Source organism: Arachis stenosperma, chromosome 9 (genome assembly GCF_014773155.1).
Source record: "Arachis stenosperma cultivar V10309 chromosome 9, arast.V10309.gnm1.PFL2, whole genome shotgun sequence".
Lineage (NCBI taxonomy): Eukaryota > Viridiplantae > Streptophyta > Magnoliopsida > Fabales > Fabaceae > Arachis > Arachis stenosperma.
Genome location: NC_080385.1, coordinates 66,260,621 through 66,282,759, shown reverse-complemented (window position 1 = coordinate 66,282,759; position 22,139 = coordinate 66,260,621). Strand labels below are relative to the sequence as shown.

The 22,139-nt window shown below is 40.3% G+C and overlaps 1 non-coding gene across 1 annotated transcript; it reads right to left on the bottom strand.

Moving 5' to 3' along the window:
- Positions 1–6,560: 6,560 nt before the first annotated feature.
- On the bottom strand, positions 6,561–6,668 carry LOC130953793 (small nucleolar RNA R71). Its single transcript, XR_009075954.1, has one exon. It is a non-coding gene; the product is annotated as a small nucleolar RNA R71 (small nucleolar RNA).
- Between the last annotated feature and the right edge of the window lie 15,471 nt (positions 6,669–22,139).

The following is a 22,139-nucleotide window of genomic DNA, read 5'->3' as shown; positions in this document are numbered from 1 at the left end:
TGAAGATAGTGGGTGATTGTCACGGGTCACCCCTTCAGTTTGACTTAACTAAATTAAGTACAAGAGTATATATTGTAGAAGAAGTAGGTGTGAATTGAAGGAAAAAAAATAGTACTTACATTAATTCATGAGGAAAAGCAGAGCTCCTCACCTTAATCTATAAGGTGTAGAAACTCCACCGTTGAAAATACATAAGAACAAAAGGTCTAGGCCTGGCCGAATGGCCAGCCTCCCAAATGGCATAAAAATTCAAAAACAGGGGGAGAAGACCTGATCAAAGGATCGAAAAGTGGTCCAAAGATGTGAATACAAAAGTAAAAAGTGCTATTTATACTAAACTGGTAAACTAGGTTTACAGAAAATGAGTAACTATGTGTAGATAGAGCAGAAATCCACTTTCGAGGCCCACTTGGTGTGTGCTTGGGCTGAGCATTGAAGCTTTCACGTGCATAGGCTCTTCCTGGAGATAAACGCCAGCTTGGGTGCCAGTTTGGGCGTTTAACTCCAGTTTTGGTGCTAGTTCTAGCATTTTACGCCAGAAAAAGGGTCTCTGGTAGGCGTTTGGATGCCAATTTGGGCCAGCAAATCTCGGGCAAAGTATGGAGAGTGCAGGAGGGTCAGAATCCAACAACATCTGCAGTCCTTTCTCAGCCTCTGAATCAGATTTTTGTTTAAGTCACTCAATTTCAACCAAAAAATACCAGAAATCACAGAAAAACACACAAACTCATAGTAAAGTCCAGAAATATAAATTTTGCATAAAAACTAATAAAAATATAGTAAAAGTAACTAAAACATACTAAAAACTACCTAAAAACAATGCCAAAAAACGTATAAATTATCCGCTCATCACAACACCAAACTTAAATTGTTGCTTGTCCCCAAGAAACTGAAAACAAAATAAGATAAAAAGAGGAGAATATATAATAAATCCCAAAATATCAATGAAGCTTAGTTCTAATTAGATGACCGTGACTTGTAGCTTTTTGCTTTTGAACAGTTTTGGCATCTCACTTTATTCTTTAAAATTCAGAATGATTGGCATCTATAGGAACTCAGAATTAAGATAGTGTTATTGATTCTCCTAGTTTAGTATGTTGATTCTTGAACACAGCTACTTATAAGTCTTGGCCGTGACCCTAAGCATCTTGTTTTCTAGTATTACCACCAGATACATAAATGCCATAGACACATAACTGGGTGAACCTTTTCATATTATGACTCAGCTTTGCTAGACTCCCCAGTTAGAGGTGTCCAGATTTCTTAAGCACACTCTTTTGCTTTGGAACATGACTTTAACCACTCAGTCTCAAGCTTTTCACTTGGACCTTCATGACACAAGCACATGGTTAGGGACAGCTTGATTTAGCCGCTTAGGCCAGGATTTTATTCCTTTGGGCCCTCCTATCCATTGATGCTCAAAGCCTTGGATCCTCTTTACCCATTGCCTTTTAGTTTAAAGGGTTACTAGATTTTTGCGCTTACCTTTTGGTTTAAAGAGCTATTGGCTTTTTCTGCTTGCTTTTTCTTTTTTTTTCTTCTTCTTTTTTTTTCGCCTATTTTTTTCCGAAAGCTTTGCATTTTTCACTGCTTTTTCTTGCTTCAAAAATCAATTTTATGATTTTTCAAATCATCAATAACATTTCTCTTTTTTCATTATTCTTTCAAGAGCCAACAATTTTAACATTCATAAACTTCACTATAAAAAATATGCACTGTTCAAGCATTCATTCAGAAAACCAAAAGTATTGCCACCATATCAAAATAATTAAACTAATTTCAAGATAGAATTCAAAATTCATGTACTTCTTGTTCTTTTGCAATTAGAAACATTTTTCATTTAAGAATGATGAAGGATTTATGGGACATTCAGAGCTTCAAGGCATAGACACTAGACACTAATGATCATGTAATAAAGACACAAACATAGAAAAAAAATAAAGCACAAGAAATGAAAAATAGAAAACAAATAATCAAGGAAATTAAAGAACGGGTCCACCTTAGTAATGGCAGCTAGTTCTTCCTCTTGAAGATCCTATGGAGTGCTTAATCTTCTCAATGTCTCTTCCTTGCTTTTGTTGTTCTTCCCTCATGGTTCTTTGGTCCTCTCTAATTTCATGGAGGATAATGGAGTGCTCTTGGTGCTCCATCTTTATTTGCTCTCTCCTAAAGAGGTGTTGAGTTTCTCCCAATAGTTGTGTAGAGGAAAATGCATCCCTTGAGGCATTTCAGGGATTTCTTGATGAAGGACTTCCTTATGCTCTTGTTGAGGTCCATGAGTGGCCTCTTTTATTTACTCCATCCTCATTCTAGTGATGTGCTTTTGAGATGAATTTTTTCATCTCCCATGACTCGGAGTTGGAAGCAACTACATTTCCTTTCCAATTCCTAGAGGTTTCTCCGGCCTTAGGTGCCATTAATGGTTATGGAAAAATAAAAAGCAACGCTTTTTCCCACACCAAACTTAAAAGGTTTGCTCATCCTCGAGCAAAAGAAGAAAGAAAGGAGGAGAAGAAGAAGAACTGGAGGAGATGGAGGTGTAGGAGTGGTTTGGCCAAGGGGGGTTGGGAGTGTTTGTGATAAGGGTTGGGTTTGGGAGGGAAATGGTTTGAATTTGAGTGGGTGGGGGTATATGAGATGTACGATGGAAAATAGTGGATAGATGTGAGCGGTGAAGAGATTATGGGGAAGAGGGTAGGATTTGATAGGTGAATGGTGTTTGGGAAAGGGTGTTATCGAAAGGTGTGAAGAGGAGTGAGAGCGAGTTGGGGTAGGTAGGTGATGAGCGGATAATTTATACACTTTTTGGCATTGTTTTTACATGATTTTTAGTATGTTATAGTTACTTTTTAGTATATTTTTATTAGTTTTTATGAAAAATTCAAATTTCTGGACTTTACTATGAGTTTGTGTGTTTTTTGTAATTTCAAGTATTTTCTAGCTGAAATTGAGGGACCTGAGCAAAAATCTGATTCAGAGGCTGAGAAATGACTGCAGATGCTGTTGGATTCTGACCTCCCTGCACTCGAAGTGGATTTTCTAGAGCTACAGAAGCCCAATTGGCGCGATCTCAATTGCGTTGGAAGGTAGACATCCTGGGCTTTCCAGCAATGTTAATAGTTTATACTTTGCCCGATATTTGATGGCCCAAACTGGCGTCCAAACGCCCACCAAAGACCCTTTTCTGGCGTAAAACGCCAGAACTGGCATCAAAGCTGGAGTTAAACGCACAAACTGGCACCCAAGCTGGCGTTTAACTCCAAGAAGATCCTATGCACGTGAAAGCTTCAATGCTCAGCCCAAGCACACACCATGTGGGCCCCGGAAGTGGATTTCTGCACTAGCTGCACTTAGTTACTCATTTTCTGTAAACCTAGTTTACTAGTTTAGTATAAATAGCACTTTTTACTTTTGTATTCATATCTTTGGACCACTTTTCGATCCTTTGATCAGGTTTTCTTCCCCTATTTTTGAATTCTTATGCCTAGACCTTTTGTTCTTATGTATTTTCAACGGTGGAGTTTCTACACCCCATAGATTAAGGTAAGGAGCTCTGCTGTTCCTCATGAATTATTGCAAGTACTATTGTTTTTCTTTCAATTCACGCCTACTTCTTCTCCAAGATATACTCTCGTACTTAATTCAGTTAAGTCAGACTGAAGGGGTGATCCGTGACAATCACCCACTATCTTCAGTACTCGCTATGCCAAGATCTGCGTGCTTGACAACCACAAGCGGTCTACATGATGTTGAACGTAGTCATTAGATGCCAGCTGGAGTATATTCTCTTGGGTCTCTGATCCATGCATTTGACTAGCATCTCCTGACAACAGAGCATTCAAATCAGTGAGATTAGAACCTTCGTGGTATAGGCTAGAAATAATTGGCAGCATTTCTGAGATCCGAAAAGTCTAAACCTTGTCTGTGGTATTCCGTGTAGGATCTCGGAGGGGATGACTATGACGAGCTTCAAACTCACGACTGTTGGGCGCAGTGATAGTGTGCAAAAGGATCAAGGGATCTTATTACGACACAAGTGAGAACCGACAGATGATTAGCCCTGCGGTGAGAACCGTAGCCGGACCATTTTCACTGAGAGGACAGATGGTAGCCGTTCACAATGGTGATCCACCAACTTACAGCTTGCCATGGAAGGGAGTGCGCTTGATTGGATGGAAGCAATAGGGAAGCAGATGTTCAGAAGCAACAAAGCATCTCCAAATGCTTATCTGAAATTCCTACCAATAAATTACATAAGTATCTATTTTATTTTATGTTTTATTTATCTGTTAATTATCAAAACCTCATAACTATTTGAATCCGCCTGACTGAGATTTACAAGATGACCATAGCTTGCTTCAAGCCGACAATCTCCGTGGGATCAACCCTTACTCACGTAAGGTATTACTTGGACGACCCAGTGCACTTGCTGGTTAGTTGTGTGGAGTTGTGAAAAGTGTGATCACAATTTTGTATACCAAGTTTTTGGCGCCGTTGTCGGGGATTGTTCGATTCTGGACAACTGATGGTTCATCTTGTTGCTTAGATTGGGTAATTTTAGTTTTATTTTCAAAAAATACAAAAAAAATTTAATAAAATCATAAACCAAAAAAAATTTGTGTTTCTTATTTGAGTCTAGCGTCAAATTCTAAGTTTGGTGTCAATTGCATGTTTTCAATTTTCCTAAATTTTCGAAAAAAACTCATGCATTGTGTTTTTCATTGATCTTCAAGTTGTTCTTGATTATTTTCCTTGTTCTGATCTTTGAATTCTCCAATTTTTTGTCTTTTCCTGTTTTTCATATGAATTTTCAAATCCATAGTGTCTAAACATTAAAAATTTCTAAGTTTGGTGTCTTGCATATCTTTCTTTTCTTAAAAATTTTCAAAAATATGTCCTTGATGTTCATCGTGATCTTCAAAGTGTTCTTGGTGTTCATCTTGACATTCAAAGTTTCTTTGCATGCATTACTTGTTTTGATCTTGCATTTTTATGTTTTATTTCATTTTGTTGTTTTTCTCTCTCTTCATTAAAAATTCAAAAATAAAAAAAATCTCTTTTCAAGTAAATAATACAGAGAAATGAAGATTCAGAACATACAGCAGAGGAATCACAGAAAAAAAGCTGGGCATTTAGAAAAATGCCCAGTAAGGAAGGAATTCTGGCGTTAAACGCCAGCCAGGGTATCTGGCTGGGCGTTAAACGCCCAAAGAGGTAGCATTCTGGGCGTTAAACACTAGAATGGATAGCATCATGGGCGTTTAATGCCAGGATGACACAAGGGAGGTAATTTCGTTTCAAATTCATTTTTTTTTTCAAATTTTCATGTTTTAATTCATAAATTTAAAATCCTATCTTTCCACATTTTCAAAAATCCTTGCTAACAATTAATGTTTTGATTCAAAATATTTAAAGTTTGTTACTTTCTTGTTAAGAAAGGTTCAATCTTTGAAATCTAGAATCATATCTTTAGTTTCTTGTTAGTCAAGTCATCAATTTTAAAAATCAAATCTTTTTTATTCCCTTTTTAATTTCTTTTCAATCATATCTTTTTAAAATCAAATCTTTTTGAATCAAATCTTTTTTCAATCATATCTTTTTAAAATTTTGATTTCAAAATCTTTTTCTAACTTCTTATCTTTTCAAAATTATTTTCAAATCTTTTTCAACTAATTACTATTTCTTATCTTTTTCAAAACCACCTAACCACTTTTCCACTTCCAATTTTCGAAAATCACTAACCCCTATTTCAAAAATCTTTTTAATTAACCAATTGTTTTAAATTCTAATTTTATGTTATTTCTTTTAAAATTTTTGAAAACTCTTTCTCTCTCATCTCTTTCTATTTAGTTTATTTAATTTCTAACATTCCTCCTCCACTCATCTAAAAAAAATTTTCGAACTCACCTCCTCTTTCTTCTCATTCTTCTACTCCTTTTCCTCTGACACATCAAGATATCTCTATACTGTGACATAGAGAATTCCACTACTCCCTATTGTTCTCTTTTTTTTCATATGAGCAGAAACAGGGATAAAAACATTTTTGTTGAAGCCGATCCTGAACCTAAAAGGACTCTGAAGAAGAATCTAAGAGAAGCTAAAGCACAACACTCCGAAGAGGACCTTACAGAGAATTTTGAAAAAAAAAAGTAGATATGGCAGCCGAACCCAATAACAATGCTAGAGATGCAAGGAAGATGCTTGGTGACTATACTGCACCAACTTCCAACTTCTATGGAAGAAACATCTCAATTCCTGCTATTGGATCAAACAACTTTGAGCTTAACCCTCAATTAGTTTCTCTAATTCAGCGGAATTGCAAGTTTCATGGACTTCCATCGGAAGATCCTCATCAGTTCTTACCTGAATTCTTGTAGATCTGTGATACTATCAAGACCAATGGGGTTGATTCCGAGGTCTACAGAATTATGCTTTTCCCCTTTGCTGTAAGAGATAGAGCTAGGACATGGTTGGACTCACAACCTAGAGAAAGCCTGAACTCTTGGGACAAGTTGGTCAATGCTTTCTTGACCAAATTCTTTCCACCTCAAAAGATGAGCAAGCTTAGAGTGGAAGTCCAAACCTTCAAACAAAAGGAAGGAGAATCCCTCTATGAAGCTTGGGAAAGATACAAGCAATTAACCAAAAGATGTCCTTCTGACATGCTTCCAGAATGGAGCATCATATGCATATTCTATGATGGTATGTCTGAATTGTCTAAGATGTCATCAGACCATTCTGCTGGTGGATCCCTGGTACATGAAACTGTGATACACAACTTCATACAACTGACCAGCAAATGCACTGGGTCGATCCCACGGAGATTGCCGACTTGAAGTAAGCTATGGTTATCTTGTAACTCTTAGTCAGGAGATTAATGATGAAAATGATTTTTGTTTATGAAGAATGAATAACATAAAATAAAAATTACTTGTGATTCAGTAATGAGGAACAGGTTGAGGTTTTGGAGATGCTCTGTCTTCTGAATCTCTTCTTTCCTACTGTTGTCTTCTTCACGCACGCAAGGTTCTTTCCATGGCAAGCTGTATGTTGGTGGATCACCGTTGTCAATGGCTACCATCCATCCTCTCAGTGAAAATGGTCCAACTACAGGTTACATTGGGCTAATCATCTGTCGGTTCTCACTCGTGCTGGAATAGGATCTATTGATCCTTTTGCACACTGTCACTGCGCCCGGCATTTGTGAGTTTGAAGCTTATCACAGTCACCCCTTCCCATATCCTACTCAGAATACCACAGACAAGGTTTAGTCTTTCCAGATCTCAAGAGTGCTGCCAATTGTTTCTAACTTATACCACAAAGACTCTGGTTCCACGAATCTGAATGCTCTGTTGTCAGGAGAAGTAATCAAACTTGTGGACCAGAAACCTAAGAGATGCACACTCAATCTAGGGTAGAACGGAAGTGGTTGTCAGGCACGCGTTCATAAGTTGAGAATGGTGATGAGTGTCACAAATCATCACGTTCATCATGTTGAAGTGCGAATGAATATCATAGAATAGAAACAAGCGTGATTGAATAGAAAACAGAAGTAATTGCATTAATTCATCGTGACACAGCAGAGCTCCTCACCCCCAACCTTGGGGTTTAGAGACTCGTGCCATAGAAGATACAAATTAAGATGTAAAATGTCATGAGGTACAAAATGAATCTCTAAAACTAGTTTTTATACTAAACTAGTTACCTAGGTTTACAGAAAATGGGTAAACCAAGATAGATAGTGCAGAAATTTACTTCTGGGGCCCATTTGGTGTGTGTTTTGGCTGAGCATTGAAGCTTTCACATGTAGAGGCTATTCTTGGCGTTAAACACTAGCTTTGGTGCTAGTTTGGGAATTTAACACCAACTTTTATGCCAGTTTTGGTGTTTAACGCCAGAAAATGGTAAAAAGTTGGCATTAAAATGCCAGTTTGTGCTATCAAACCTCGGGCAAAGTATGGACTACTAAACATTGCTGGAAAGCCCGAGATGTCTACTTTCCAATGCAATTAAGAGTGCACCAATTGGGCTTCTGTAACTCCAGAAAATTCATTTCGAGTGCATAAGGGTTAGAATCCAATAGCATCTGAAGTCCTTTTTTAGCCTCTGAATCAGATTTTTGCTCAGGTCCCTCAATTTTAGCCAGAAAAAACCTGAAATCACAGAAAAACACAAAAACTCATAGTAAAGCCCAGAAATGTAATTTTTGCATAAAAACTAATAAAAATATACTAAAAAGTAGCTAAAGTATACTAAAAACTACAGGAAAATACCACCAAAAAGCGTATAAAATATCCGCTCATCACAACACCAAACTTAAACTGTCACTTGTCCTCAAGCAACTAGATAAATAAAATAGAATAAAAAGAAAATCAAGAGGCAATACATATCAAAGTTTTAAGTGAAGCTCAGATTCTAATTAGATGAACGGGACTAGTAGCTTTTTGCTCCTGAACAATTTTGGCATCCCAATTTATCCTTTGAAGCTCAGAATGATTGGCATCCATAGGAACTCAGAATTCGGAAAGTGTTATTGATTATCTTAGTTTAATGTGTTGATTCTTGAACACAGCTACTTTATGAGTCTTGGCTGTGACCCTAAGCATCTTGTTTTACAGTCGTACTACAGGATACATAGATGCTACAAACACATAACTGGGTGAACCTTTCAGACTGTGACTCAGCTTTGCTAGAGTCCCCAGTTAGAAGTGCCCAGAGCTCTTAGGCACACCCTTTTGCTTTGGATCACGACTTTAACCACTTAGTCTCAAGCGTTTCACTTGGACCTTCATGACACAAGCACATGGTTAGGGACAGCTTGATTTAGCCGCTTAGGCCAGGATTTCATTCCTTTGGGCCCTCCTATCCATTAAGGCTCAAAGCCTTGGAATCTTTTTACCCTTGCCTTTTGATTTTAAGGGCTATTGGCTTTTCCTGCTTGCTTTTTCTTTCTCTCTTTTTTTTTTGTATTTCTCACTGCGTTTTCTTACTTCAATAATCAATTGCATGATTTTTTCAGATTATCAATAACATTTCTCTTTCTTTTCATCATTCTTTCAAGAGACAACAAATTTAACATTCATAAACTTCACTATCAAAAACATGCACTGTTCAAGCATTCATTCAGGGGACAAAAAGTGTTGCCACCACATAAAAAATAATTAGAATTTTTCTTATTGAAAACTTGAAATAATTGCCTCCTTACTCTAAAGAGAATCTACTATTTTATTCATGTTTAGTGATGATGAGAAGAACAAATTATAGCTTACTTGGAAATAATAAAAATAAAAATAAAGACCCTAATTACTAATACTTATGTAATTCTTAAGATAGGTTTCTAATAATAAAAGTTACCACAGATTTAAGATTAGGACTCAACAACCTTTATTTTGGAAGATGGATACCCTTTCAATCTGTGGGGAGAGCTTCTGGCGCTTCAGCTCCTGTAGCTCACGCCCTTGCTTTTCTTGTTTCTTAAGCAGCTTGTAGAGCATGCTATTTTGATTTTGCTGTTCTTCCTTAACTTGATCCATAGTTTTTTGCAGCTTGGTGACAGATGCTTCTAGGCGGGCCCAATAGTCAATTTGAGGGATTTCTAGGAGGAACTCATGCGCCCTCCTCTTAATCGAGTTGTCGTGTACTTGTTGTCCCTCCATTGACTTTTTGGTGATTGGATGCTCGACTGAGATAAACTCATCCACTCCCATCTTTACCCCAGCATCTTTACATAGTCAGAGAAATTAAGCTTGGGTAAGCCAATTTGGCTTCAGTGGAGTTCTTATTTGCAATTGTGTAAATCTCACAAGCGACCAGATGATGAATCTCCACTTCATTTCCCAGCATAATGCAATGAATCATTACTGCTCTTTTGACAGTGACTTTAGAGCGGTTGCTAGTGGGCAGTATAGAATGCCCAATGAAGTCCAACCAGCCTTAGCGACTGGTTTGAGATCTCCTCTCTTGAGTTGGTTTGGGACACCTTTTGAGTTGGTTATCCACTTAGTTCCAGGGAGGCATATGTTCTCTAGAACTTGGTCCAAACGCTTATCTACTCTCACCATTCTCCTATTAAAGAATTCTGGATCATCTTGTAGTTGAGGTAGCTTGAAGACATCTCTTATTTTGTCATGGTGGAAATAAATAGTCTTCCTTCTGACCATAGTTCAAAAGGTATGGAAGGCAATTCCTGTCATTCGCTTCTTATCAGATTTGAGTAGAATTTTTGGACCATGTTTCTTCCCACCTTTCTCTCATAATTAGCTAGGATTTCCCATCATCTATTTCAAAGCTATTCTTGGATCTCCGGATATTCGTCTTCTTTCATATCGAACATAACTTCTGGGATCACTGACCTCAAACCCATTATTTTGTGGTAATGGTCTGCATGTTCTTTGGTTAAGAACCTCTCTTGATTCCAAAGTGGTTTTGGATTATTCTCTTTTTTGACTCTTAGAGTGATTTGTTTTCCTTTAGGGGACATGATCTTGGTGAGATTTTGCTCAGTGATCACAGAAAAACACGCCAAACTTAGAGGTTTGCTTGTCCTCAAGAAAAAGAAAGGAAAAGAGAGGAATAGAGGGGGAGACAGATTCGAATGGTGGATTAATGGGGATTGCCGAACGTGTATTTAAAAAGGAGGGGTGGGTTTCAAAAATTTTGAAAAAGATATGATAGAAAGATATGATTTGGAAAAGATGAATCATGATATGAAAAAGGTGAGATTTTAAAATTCAAAAGATATGGAAAAGATATAAAGAAGTTAAATCTGAATTTTTGTTGATGCATCTAAGAATTTAAAAGATGATATGATGAGTTGGAAAAGATTTGAAAGAAATAGAAAAGATAATTGAGTTTTTGAAAAAGATTTGAAAGAGATTTTGAATGAAAATGGAAAAGAATCTAGAAGATTATTAAATTTTTGAAAATTGAATTTGAGAGATGAAAATTTATAACATGTTTATGCAGAAAATTATGAATTAAAACATATAAATTTGAAAAAATTGAAGTGGAAACAAAATCTCCTCTCCCTATCCTTTCTGGCGTTAAACGCCCATAATGGTATCCATTCTGGGCGTTTAATGCGCATTTGATGGCCATTTTGGGCATTTAACGCCCAGCCAGGTACCCTGGCTGGCTTTAAATGCCAGAAATCTTTTATCACTGGGCGTTTTTCTAAATGCCCCGGATGCTGCAATTCTGGCGTTAAACACCCAGAATGGTGCCCATTCTGGCGTTAAACGCCCAGAATGGCGTTTAACGCCCAAAATACCTCCTACTGGCATTTTCGAGCCACTAAGCTCTTTTTCTCTGCTTTGTGCTCTGAATCCTTCTGTAACTCTGTGAACTTCTGCATTTGGACAATCAACCTTAAAGATAATTTATATCAAACTCCTATAATTATTATTCAAATAGCAAGAACCTTTGCTAATGATTGGGTTGCCTCCCAGCAAGCGCTTCTTTATTGTCTTTAGTTGGACTTTTACTGAGCTTTAGTCTAGTCTCAATTTTGAGCATTCTTGCTTAACATTACTTTCAAGATAATGTTTGACTCTCTGTCCATTAACAATAAACTTTTTGTCAGAGTCAACATCCTAAAGCTCCACATATCCATATGGTGACACACATTTGATCACATATGGTCCCCTCCCCCGGGATTTTAATTTCCTGGGGAACAATCTAAGCCTAGAATTAAACAGCAGAACCTTTTGTCCTAGCTCAAAGACTCTGGATGACAGTTTCTTGTCATGCCACCTTTTTGCTTTCTCTTTGTAAATTTTTGCATTTTCGAAAGCATTGAGTCTGAATTCCTCTAGCTCGTTCAACTGGAGCAATCTTTTCTCTCCAGCTAACTTGGCATCAAGGTTTAGGAATCTGGTTGCTCAGTAGGCCTTGTGTTCCAGTTCCACTGGCAGGTGACAGGCTTTTCCATACACAAGCTAGTATGGAGAGGTCCCTGTAGGAGTTTTAAATGTAGTTCTGTATGCCCATAGAGCATCATCCAGAGTCCTTGCCCAATCCTTTCTACGGGTACTTACAGTCCGTTCCAGGATTTGTTTTAGTTCTCTATTTAAGACTTTAGCCTGCCCATTTGTCTGTGGATGATATGGAGTTGCCACTTTGTGGTTAATTCCATATCGAATCAGAGCAGAGTCAAGCTATTTATTGCGGAAATGAGTTCCTCCATCACTGATTAGTATTATGGGGACACCAAATCTGCTGAAGATGTGCTTCTGGAAGAACTTCAGCACTGTCTTAGTATCATTAGTGGGTGTGGCAATTGCCTCTACCCATTTAGATACATAATCTATGGCCACTAGAATGTAAGTGTTTGAGTATGATGGTGGGAAAGGCCCCATGAAGTCAATACCCTATACATCAAACAACTCAATCTCTAAGATCCCTTGCTGAGGCATGGCATATTGGTTGCTCTTTGGCAACTATCACAGCTACGTACAAACTCTCAGGAGTCTCTATAGAGAGTAGGCCATTAGAAACCAATTGAAGGACTCTTGTGGCTGTCTGCTCACTTCCAAAATGTCCTCCATATTGTGATCCATGGTAATGCCATAGGATCTTCTGTGCCTCTTCTCTGGACACGCACTGATGAGCGGATAATTTATACGCTTTTTGGCATTGTTTTTAGGTAGTTTTTAGTATGATCTAGTTACTTTTAGGGATGTTTTCATTAGTTTTTATGCTAAATTCACATTTCTGGACTTTACTATGAGTTTGTGTATTTTTCTGTGATTTCAGGTATTTTTTGGCTGAAATTGAGGGACTTGAGCAAAACTCTGATAGGAGGCTGACAAAGGACTGCTGATGCTGTTGGAATCTGACCTCCCTGCACTCGAAATAGATTTTCTGGAGCTATATAACTCAAAATGGCGCGCTCTTAACGGCGTAGGAAAGTAGACATTTAGAGCTTTCCAGAAATATATAATAGTACATACTTTATTCGTGATTAGACGACGTAAACTGGCGCTCAACGCCAGTTCCATGCTGCATTCTGGAGTCAAACGCCAGAAACACGTCACGAACCAGAGTTGAACGCCCAAAACACGTTACAACTTGGCGTTCAACTCCAAGAGAAGCCTCAGCTCGTGGATAGATCAAGCTCAGCCCAAGCACACACCAAGTGGGCCCCGGAAGTAGATTTATGCATCAATTACTTACTCCTGTAAACCCTAGTAGCTAGTGTAGTATAAATAAGACTTTTTACTAGTGTATTAGTCGTCCTTTTGACCACGTTACATCTTTGGTCTCAGTTTTATTTTATTATTCATCTTAGGAGACTATTGATCACGTTTTGGAGGCTGGCCATTCGGCCATGCCTGGACCTTTCCCTTATGTATTTTCAATGGTGGAGTTTCTACACACCATAGAGTAAGGGTGTGGAGCTCTGCTGTACCTCAAATTTTAATGCAATTACTACTATTTTCCATCCAATTCGATTTATTCCTGTTCTAAGATATTCGTTGCACTTCAACTTGATGAATGTGATGATCCGTGACACTCATCATCATTCTCACCTTTGAACGCGCGTGATTGATAACCACTTCCGTTCTAGCTTAGACCGGGCGCATATCTCTTGGATTCCTTGATCAGAATCTTCGTGGTATAAGCTAGAATTGATGGCGGCATTCATGGGAATCCGGAAAGTCTAACCTTGTCTGTGGTATTCCGAGTAGGATTCCGGGATTGAATAACTGTGATGAGCTTCAAACTCCTGAAGGCTGGGCGTTAGTGACAAACGCAAAAAAATCACTGGATTCTATTCCAACCTGATTGAGAACTGACAGATGATTAGCCGTGCTTTGACAGAGCATTTGGACCATTTTCATTAAGAGGATGGGATGTAGCCATTGACAACGGTGATGCCCTACATACAGCTTGCCATAGAAAGGAGTGACAAAGATTGGATGAAAGCAGTAGGAAAGCAGAGATTCAGAAGGAACACAGCATCTCCATACACCTATCTGAAATTCCCACTAATGAATTTACATAGGTATTTCTATCCTTTATTATTTAATTAAGTATCTCTTTATATTTTCCAAAAACCACTATCAATTTGAATCCGCCTGACTGAGATTTACAAGGTGACCATAACTTGCTTCATACCAAGAATCTCTGTGGGATCGACCCTTACTCACGTAAGGTATTACTTGGACGACCCAGTACACTTGCTGGTTAGTTGTGCGGAGTTGTGACAAAGTGAGACTCACGTTTGAGAGCACCAAAGCTTTGGAGCCATTGTTGATGATCACAAATCCGTGTACCAAGTTTTTGGCGCCGTTGCCAGGGATTGTTCGAGTATGGACAACTAACGGTTCGTCTTGTTGCTCAGATTAGGTAATTTTCTTTTCAAAAAGTTTTCAAAAAAAAAATTTCAAATTTTTTTTTTATTTTCGTTTTTTTAAAGAATATTTTCGAAAAAAATAATAAAAATACAAAAAAAATCATAAAATCATAAAAATAAAAAAAATATATTGTGTTTCTTGTTTGAGTCTTGAGTCAACTTTTAAGTTTGGTGTCAATTGCATGCTTTAAAAATTTTTCTTGCATTTTTCAAAAATTCATGCATTCATAGTGTTCTTCATGATCTTCAAGTTGTTCTTGGTAATTCCTCTTGTTTGATCTTGATGTTTTCTTGTTTTGTATCTTTTGTTGTTTTTCATATGCATTTTTTGTTTGTTAGAGTCTAAGCATTAAAGAATTCTAAGTTTGGTGTCTTGCATGTTTTCTTTGCATTAAAAATTTTTCAAAAATATGTTCTTTATGTTCATCATGATCTTCAAAGTGTTCTTGGTGTTCATCTTGACATTCATAGTGTTCTTGCATGCATCTTATGTCTTGATCCAAAATTTTTATGTTTTGGGTCATATTTGTGTTTTTCTCTCTCATCATCAAAAATTCAAAAATAAAAAAAATATCTTTTCCTTATTTCTCTCCAAAGTTTCGAAATTTTGGGTTGACTTGGTTAAAAAAAATTTTAAAAATTAGTTGTTTCTTACAAGTCAAGTCAAATTTTCAATTTTAAAAATCTTATCTTGTCAAAACTTTTTCAAATCAAATCTTTTTTATTTTTATCTTATTAATTTCGAAAATTTCAAAATATTTTTTCAAAAATCTTTTTCTTAATTTTATTTCAAAATTTTGAAATTACACTAACAATTAATGTGATTGATTAAAAAATTTGAAGTTTGTTACTGTTCCGAGGGTTACCTGAAACGTGTAGCTCGGTCGTCTGGAGAGACCCGAGGTGGGGGGTCAGTGGCCCGAGCTTGATATGCAGAGCGGTTGGTGGTTGTACCTGCAATGACACTCCGATGCTTAAGTTAGCATGGGTCCAAGCAGATATGTGTAGAATGTGAATGAATGCCATACCTGGGTGCTCCAGTGTATTTATAGTAGTTGGCCGTGATCTTCCCTAGATAAGATATTCTTATCTTATCTTATCTTTTTGGGAGTTTTATCTCTATCTTTGTGGAACCGCCTTTTCTAGGCCTTTTCGGCCTTTAGGCTTTGGGCTGCGTTCCTTTTGATGGGCCTTCCTTGCTTTATTGTCCGAGGTCCGACCTTGAGGCGTGAGCCTTAGGACGAGGTCGGACCTTTTATGGATTCTCCGAGTTGGAGGAGCCCGGTCAGGGTATGAACAGTGCCCCTGCCCGAGTTCGTCCTTTTTGGAAGGTCGAGCTCGGGCATAGTAGTTTTTCAAAATTCAAAAATGGCCGTTCCTGCATTTATTGCATTTTACCGTTTCTCCCCGATTTCCGTTCGGGTTTTGTGAAGGCTTTATTTATTTGCCCCTTTTCTTCTTTTTCTGCGTTTTTGTTTTTCTACTACCTTTTCGAGCATTGCTTCTTCTTTCTCTTTGCTCTACTTCCCCGAATCTCTCCGTGTGTCTTTCTGGGATTTCCTCTGTGCCGTCGTTCTCCTTGCTTCGGAGCTTGTCGTCCTCGTTTCTTTCTTCCAGGTTTGTTCCCATGTTTCTCTTTTCTTGTGTACATGTGCTTCTGTTCTTTGTGTGGCTCTTGTTTGTTTCTTTTTCTTTATGCCTGGGTTGCCCCGAAAAGAGGCACCGCCATTGCTTGTTGTTTGTATATGGGGGGGGCTCTTTTTGTTCTCTGGTATGTTTTGTTCCGGGTTGCCGCATTTACTTCGTGGGTTTTTGTTTCTTGCTTTGCTGAATGGGTTTTCGCTGTCTTCTTTATGTGATTTTTGCTTGCTGTTGTATTCTTCTTTGTAGGTAAGAATTTTATGTCTCGAAAGGTTCTTCAAGCGATGTCGACTAAAATTCCATGTGGTCTTGATTGGGTAGACCCTCTTCCTCTAAAAGTCCCTTCTGTGGTAGATTCTGAGTATTTAGCTAGGTTCCGTAGGCATTGTAGCATATGTGAAAATAGAGAGTCTGAGAGGGATTATGAACTAGTAGCCCCGGATTCTGAGGAGAGAGTGTGCTTCCCGCCCCTAGATAGTTCCGAGAAGCTCTTCTTTTATGCTTATGATTGTTTTTTCTCTAAGCTGAGTGTCCGACTTCCTTTCACCGATCTGGAGTCTGAGGTGTTATGGTCTTGTAATCTTGCTCCTACGCAGCTCCATCCAAATTCCTGGGCGTTTTTAAAGCTGTTTCAACTTTTGTGTCAGTTCTTGGGCGTTGCTCCCTCTATTTCTCTTTTTTCCTACTTGTTTGTGTTGACAAAGCCAGGGTCGGGTGGAGGGAAGGTATCTTGGGTTTCTTTTAGGGCTAACCAGGGAAGGAAGTTTTGCACTCTGTATGATGAGTCCTTTCATGATTTTAAGAACTTCTATTTCAAGGTCCGGGCTATTGGAGACGTCCGACCTTTCTTTTTGGATGAGAGTGGGGAGCCTTCTTTTCCTCTTTGTTGGCAGGAGAAAGTAGTGTCTACTAAGTATACCCTTGAGAGTCTAGATGAGGTGGAGCAGGCCTTTGTGGGTGTGGTAAGCAGTTTATGGGGTCGGGCACCTCACTTGGACACGAAGAAAATGTTGGGGGATCCAAGCCTTCTCCGTTCCGAGTTAGGTAGTTCCCGACCCTCCGAGAGTATTTTTGCTTTTTTTGTTTTGGTGGAATTTCTGTTTTTGGTGATCCTTTTTCTTTTAATTTTGCAGAGATGTCTTCTCAGACGGATTCTATGAAGTTCCTTCGTCGGACGAAGAAGTCCGTGGCTGCTCGGAATATTGAGGCTGAGGCTTCTGCCCGATCTTCTCCGAAGAAGATTACCGTGGGTCACTACTCGGTCGAAGGCTATTCCGACTCCCCAATTCTGAGCTATAAATCAAGATCCTCCGACCTCTGGACCCGGTCACTCTTCCCCGCCTTCGTCCTCGGGTCCTCTTCCCAAGAAACAGAAGACCTCTCAAGAGCTTGCGGGTTTTAATGACAAGGATTTTGATGCTCTTGGTTGGATTGAACAGCACATTCTCCCTCAGACCTTTATTTCTACTGATGATGTGTCTATGGAGCATCATTTTCAGTATATGGCGCGGAGTTGTGTCCGGATGGCTAGTCTTCATGCCGCTATTGCCCGGGAGTTTAAGAAATCCCCCCTTGGTGCGACCAGCTCCCGACTTGAGAAGACTCAGTCTGAGTTCGAGAGGATTAGTGAACTGAAGGCTGCTAGAATTACTAAGCTGGAGGCGTCTCTGGAGAAGGAGAAAGCTAAAGCTACCGCGGCTGTGGCGGCAGCGAAAGCTTCTGAGGAGATGGCGAAGGCGGCGACGGAGAATTATACTCGGACATATGCCGAGCTCGTGGAGACAAAGGAGAGATTACAATCTGCTCAGGATGATTTTTACGAGCTAGAAGGTCATGTGGCTAAGGGTATGGATGCTATGTTTGAAAATTTGAAGGCTCAGGTCCGGGTTCTTGCTCCTGACCTGGATCTGAGCTTATTTAGTACGGATAACGTTGTTGTGGAGGGAAAGATTGTTCCTGCTCCCAACGAGGATGAGGTTCCGGTGTCCGACCCCAAAGTTCTGGTTGCGAACCCGACTTCACCTTTGGCCGGGGATGGATCTGGTGTGGAGGTTTTAAACCGAGATGACGGTGCCGTCGATGCTGTCCCGATCTCTATGTTTCCTCCGCAGCCTTCTGTTAATGTTGAGTCCGGAAAGGACCTTGATTCTCTGTAATCCTTTTATCTTTGGTTTTTTGCCCGGCCTGTGGGCTCTTTTGTTTTTGGAGGGTTTCTGTGGACGCTTTGGACACCTTTTCGCTTTTAGCTACTTGTAGTAACTTTTTAGCTTATTATGCGGTGTTTTGTTCGCGTTTTGACTTTTTGCTCCGCTTTATGCTTTTTTAGTTGTTTTTGGATAACAACTTTTTAGCTAGCGCTTTTTCTTTGAAACTTTGTTTTTTCCTTTTGATTTCGTTTTATCGCTCGTACTTTTTAGTTGTTTTTGTATAGCAACTTTTTAGTAAGCATTTTCGAAATCATTGTTTTTGCCGTTTTAAGGCTTCTTTCTCGGATCCGGGCTTTTTCTCGGACTTCGGGTGGAGTGGTCGAGTACTTCCCTTCGTTGGGTCCGACCTTGTCGTGGGTCGGCCTTTTAAGTTATTTTGTAATCTCTTTTATTTGGCTTTTTGAGCCTTTTCAGAGTTGCTTTTATAACTTCTCACATTAATTTGAACCTCGTCGCTTTATCTTTGCCGACCTTGTGTGGTCTCTTGGCAATGATTTTTGCGTGTTGTCGAGCATAAATTAATGCGCCTTGGCGGGTACTTTTCAGGATTTATTTCATCGCGAGGAAGGAGAAAAGAGAATAGAAAAATTTGATTAGTGTTTAAAAAAGAAAGAATATTTACAGAGTGTTTACCCTTGACTAGGTCGGGTGCCTTACTTGACCGGGTGTCTCATTAAAAAACCCTTGTAGGGAAAAAGAGTACACCTCGGGTTATCTTTTTCTAGCTGTAGTATCGTCTTAGATTACAGGCGTGCCAGGCCCTGGGCAACTCATTGCCTTCTAGGTTAGATACTTTGTAATAGCCTGTTCCTAAGACTTCTGTTACTTTGTAGGGCCCTTTCCAATTTGCAGCTAGCTTTCCTTCTCCTGACTTTTGTGTTCCGATGTCATTTCGGATTAGAATCAGGTCGTGAATGGAGAAGCTTCGTTTTATTACCTTCTGATTGTATCTGAGGGCCGTTCGCCGTTTTAAGGCTTCTTCTCGGATCCGAGCTCTTTCTCGGACCTCGGGGAGGAGGTCGAGTTCCTCCCTTTGTGCCTGCGGGTTACCTTTTTCGTTGTAGAAGATGGTTCTAGGTGACCCCTCATCTATTTCGATAGGAATCATTGCCTCCATCCCATAAGCTAGTCGGAATGGCGATTCTCCCGTTGTAGAGTGTGGAGTTGTCCGATATGCCCATAGCACCTGGGGGAGCTCCTCGGCCCATGCCCCTTTGGCTTCTTGTAGTCTTCGACTGAGGTGAATTGCTGTTTGATTTTTAGTTCGGCCACCAAGTTCTGAAAACTTGTATCCGTGAACTGTGTTCCATTGTCTGTTGTGATGGAGTAGGGGACTCCGAACCTTGTGACGATGTTTTTGTATAGGAATTTGCGGCTTTTCTGAGCCGTGATGGTGGCTAAGGGTTCAGCTTCGATCCATTTTGTGAAGTAGTCGACCCCTACTATGAGGTATTTGACTTGCCCCGGTCCTTGGGGAAACGGGCCGAGTAGGTCAAGTCCCCATTTTGCGAAGGGCCATGGTGCGGTGATGCTGATAAGGTCTTCGGGTGGTGCCTTGTGAAAATTGGCGTGTTTTTGGCAGGGGGGCATATTTTCACAAATTCCGTTGCGTCTCTTTGCAAGGTCGGCCAGTAGAACCCGGCTCGGACTACTTTCTTGGATAATGCCCGAGCTCCGAGGTGGTTTCCACATGCCTCCGTGGACTTCTTCGAGGACGCTTTTGTTTCTGAGGTCGGGACGCACCTAAGGAGGGGTTTTGAGAATCCTCTTCTGTATAATACGTCGTGAATTAGTGTATAATTCTGGGCGTCTTTCGTGAGTCTTTTAGCTTCCTTTCTTTCGGCGGGGAGAGTTCCTGACTTCAGGTAGTTGAGTATGGGGGTCATCCATCCTTGCTGTTGGTTGGATATATTTAGCGTTTCTTCCTCTCTTAGCACGGAGGGGGATTGTAAGGTTTCCTGGAGGAGACTTCTGTTGTTGCCTCCGGGCTTGGTGCTGGCAAGTTTTGAGAGGGCGTCTGCCCGGGCGTTTTGTTCCTGAGGTATGTGCTGAATCTGTATCTCTGAAAAGTGGCGTAATTGTGCCTGTGTTTGGTCCAGGTATTTTTTCATATTTGGGTCTTTGGCCTGGTAGCTTCCATTTACTTGTGATGTGACTACCTGGGAGTCGCTGAAGATCGTGACTTTCTGGGCTCCGACCTCTTCGGCTAGCTTTAGACCTGCTAGTAGGGCCTCGTATTCGGCTTGGTTGTTCGAAGCCTGGAACTCGAATTTTAGGGACAGTTCTATCCGCGTTCCTTGGTCGCTTTCGAGTATAACCCCGGCTCCGCTTCCAGTTTTGTTTGAGGACCCGTCGATATATAGGTTCCATGAGAGTGGGGTTCCAGGGGTCTCAGTGTATTCTGCGATGAAGTCGGCTAGATACTGAGATTTTATGGCAGTCCGGGTTTCATAGTGGAGGTCGAACTCGGACAGTTCCACCGCCCATTGCAGTATTCGTCCTGCCAGGTCTGTTTTTTGGAGGATGTGTCTCATGGGTTGGTTTGTCCGAACTTTGATGGTATGGGCTTGAAAGTAGGGACAGAGTCTCCGAGCTGTGAATACTAGGGCGTAGGCGAATTTTTCTATCTTCTGATAGTTTAATTCGGCCCCTTGTAGTGCCTTGCTTACAAAGTATATGGGGTGTTGTCCTTGGTCATTTTCTCGTATTAACGCTGAGGCGACTGCTCGATTTCCGACCGAGAGGTATAGTACGAGTTCTTCTCCTTTTAAAGGTCGGGTTAGGATTGGTGGCTGCCCAAGGAATTCCTTGAATTCTTGAAAGGCTTTCTCGTACTCCGGGGTCCATGAGAAGGGTTTCCCTTTCTTTAGGAGTGAGTAGAGAGGTAGTGACTTTATTGCTGATCCTGCCAAGAATCTTGATAGGGCGGCTAGCCTTTCATTCAGTTGTTGTACTTCTTTGACACACGTCGGGCTCTTCATATTGAGTATCGCTTGGCATTTGTCCGGGTTTGCTTCGATGCCCCTTTGAGTCAGCATGAAGCCTAAGAACTTTCCGGCTTCTGCGGCGAAGGTGCACTTTGTCGGGTTGAGTCTCATGTTGTGTTTTCTGAGGGTGCCGAAGATACTGGTGAGGTCGGTCAGCAAGTTTCTGTCTTCTTGTGTCTTTACCAGCATGTCGTCGACATACACCTCCAGCTGTAGTCCGATGTGCTCTGAGAACACTTTGTTCATTAGCCTCTGGTAGGTTGCCCCTGCGTTCTTCAGCCCGAAGGGCATTACTACGTAGCAGTAGTTTGCCTTTGGGGTTATGAACGAGGTCTTTTCTTGGTCGGGTCCGTACATCGGGATTTGATTGTATCCTGAGTATGCGTCCATGAAGGAGAGATATCTATAGCCTGAGGCTGCGTCTACTAAGGCGTCGATGTTTGGTAGTGGATATGGGTCTTTGGGGCAGGCTTTGTTGAGATCCGTGTAATCGACGCACATCCTCCATTTTCCGTTGGGCTTTTTTACCAGGACCACGTTTGCGAGCCATAGGGGGTATTTTACTTCCCTAATGAACCCTGCATCTAGTAGTGCTTGTACTTGTTCTTCTATTGCTTGCATGCGCTCGGGTCCGAGCTTTCGGCGCCTTTGTTGGACAGGTCGGGATCCCGGGTAAACTGATAGCTTATGGCACATCAGGTCGGGGCTTATTCCTGGCATGTCGGAGGCTTTCCAGGCGAAGAGGTCGGAATTCTCCCTTAAGAGGGTTATGAGTTCCTCTTTTAGGCTCGTTTCGAGGTTTGCTCCTATGTTTGTTATTTTTTCAGGTGTGTTCCCAATCTGGACCTTTTCGGTCTCTCCCTCTGGTTGTGGCCGAAGATCTTCTCGGGATTGAACTCGTCCGAGTTCTATCGTGTTGACCTCCTTCCCTTTTAGGCTCAGGCTTTC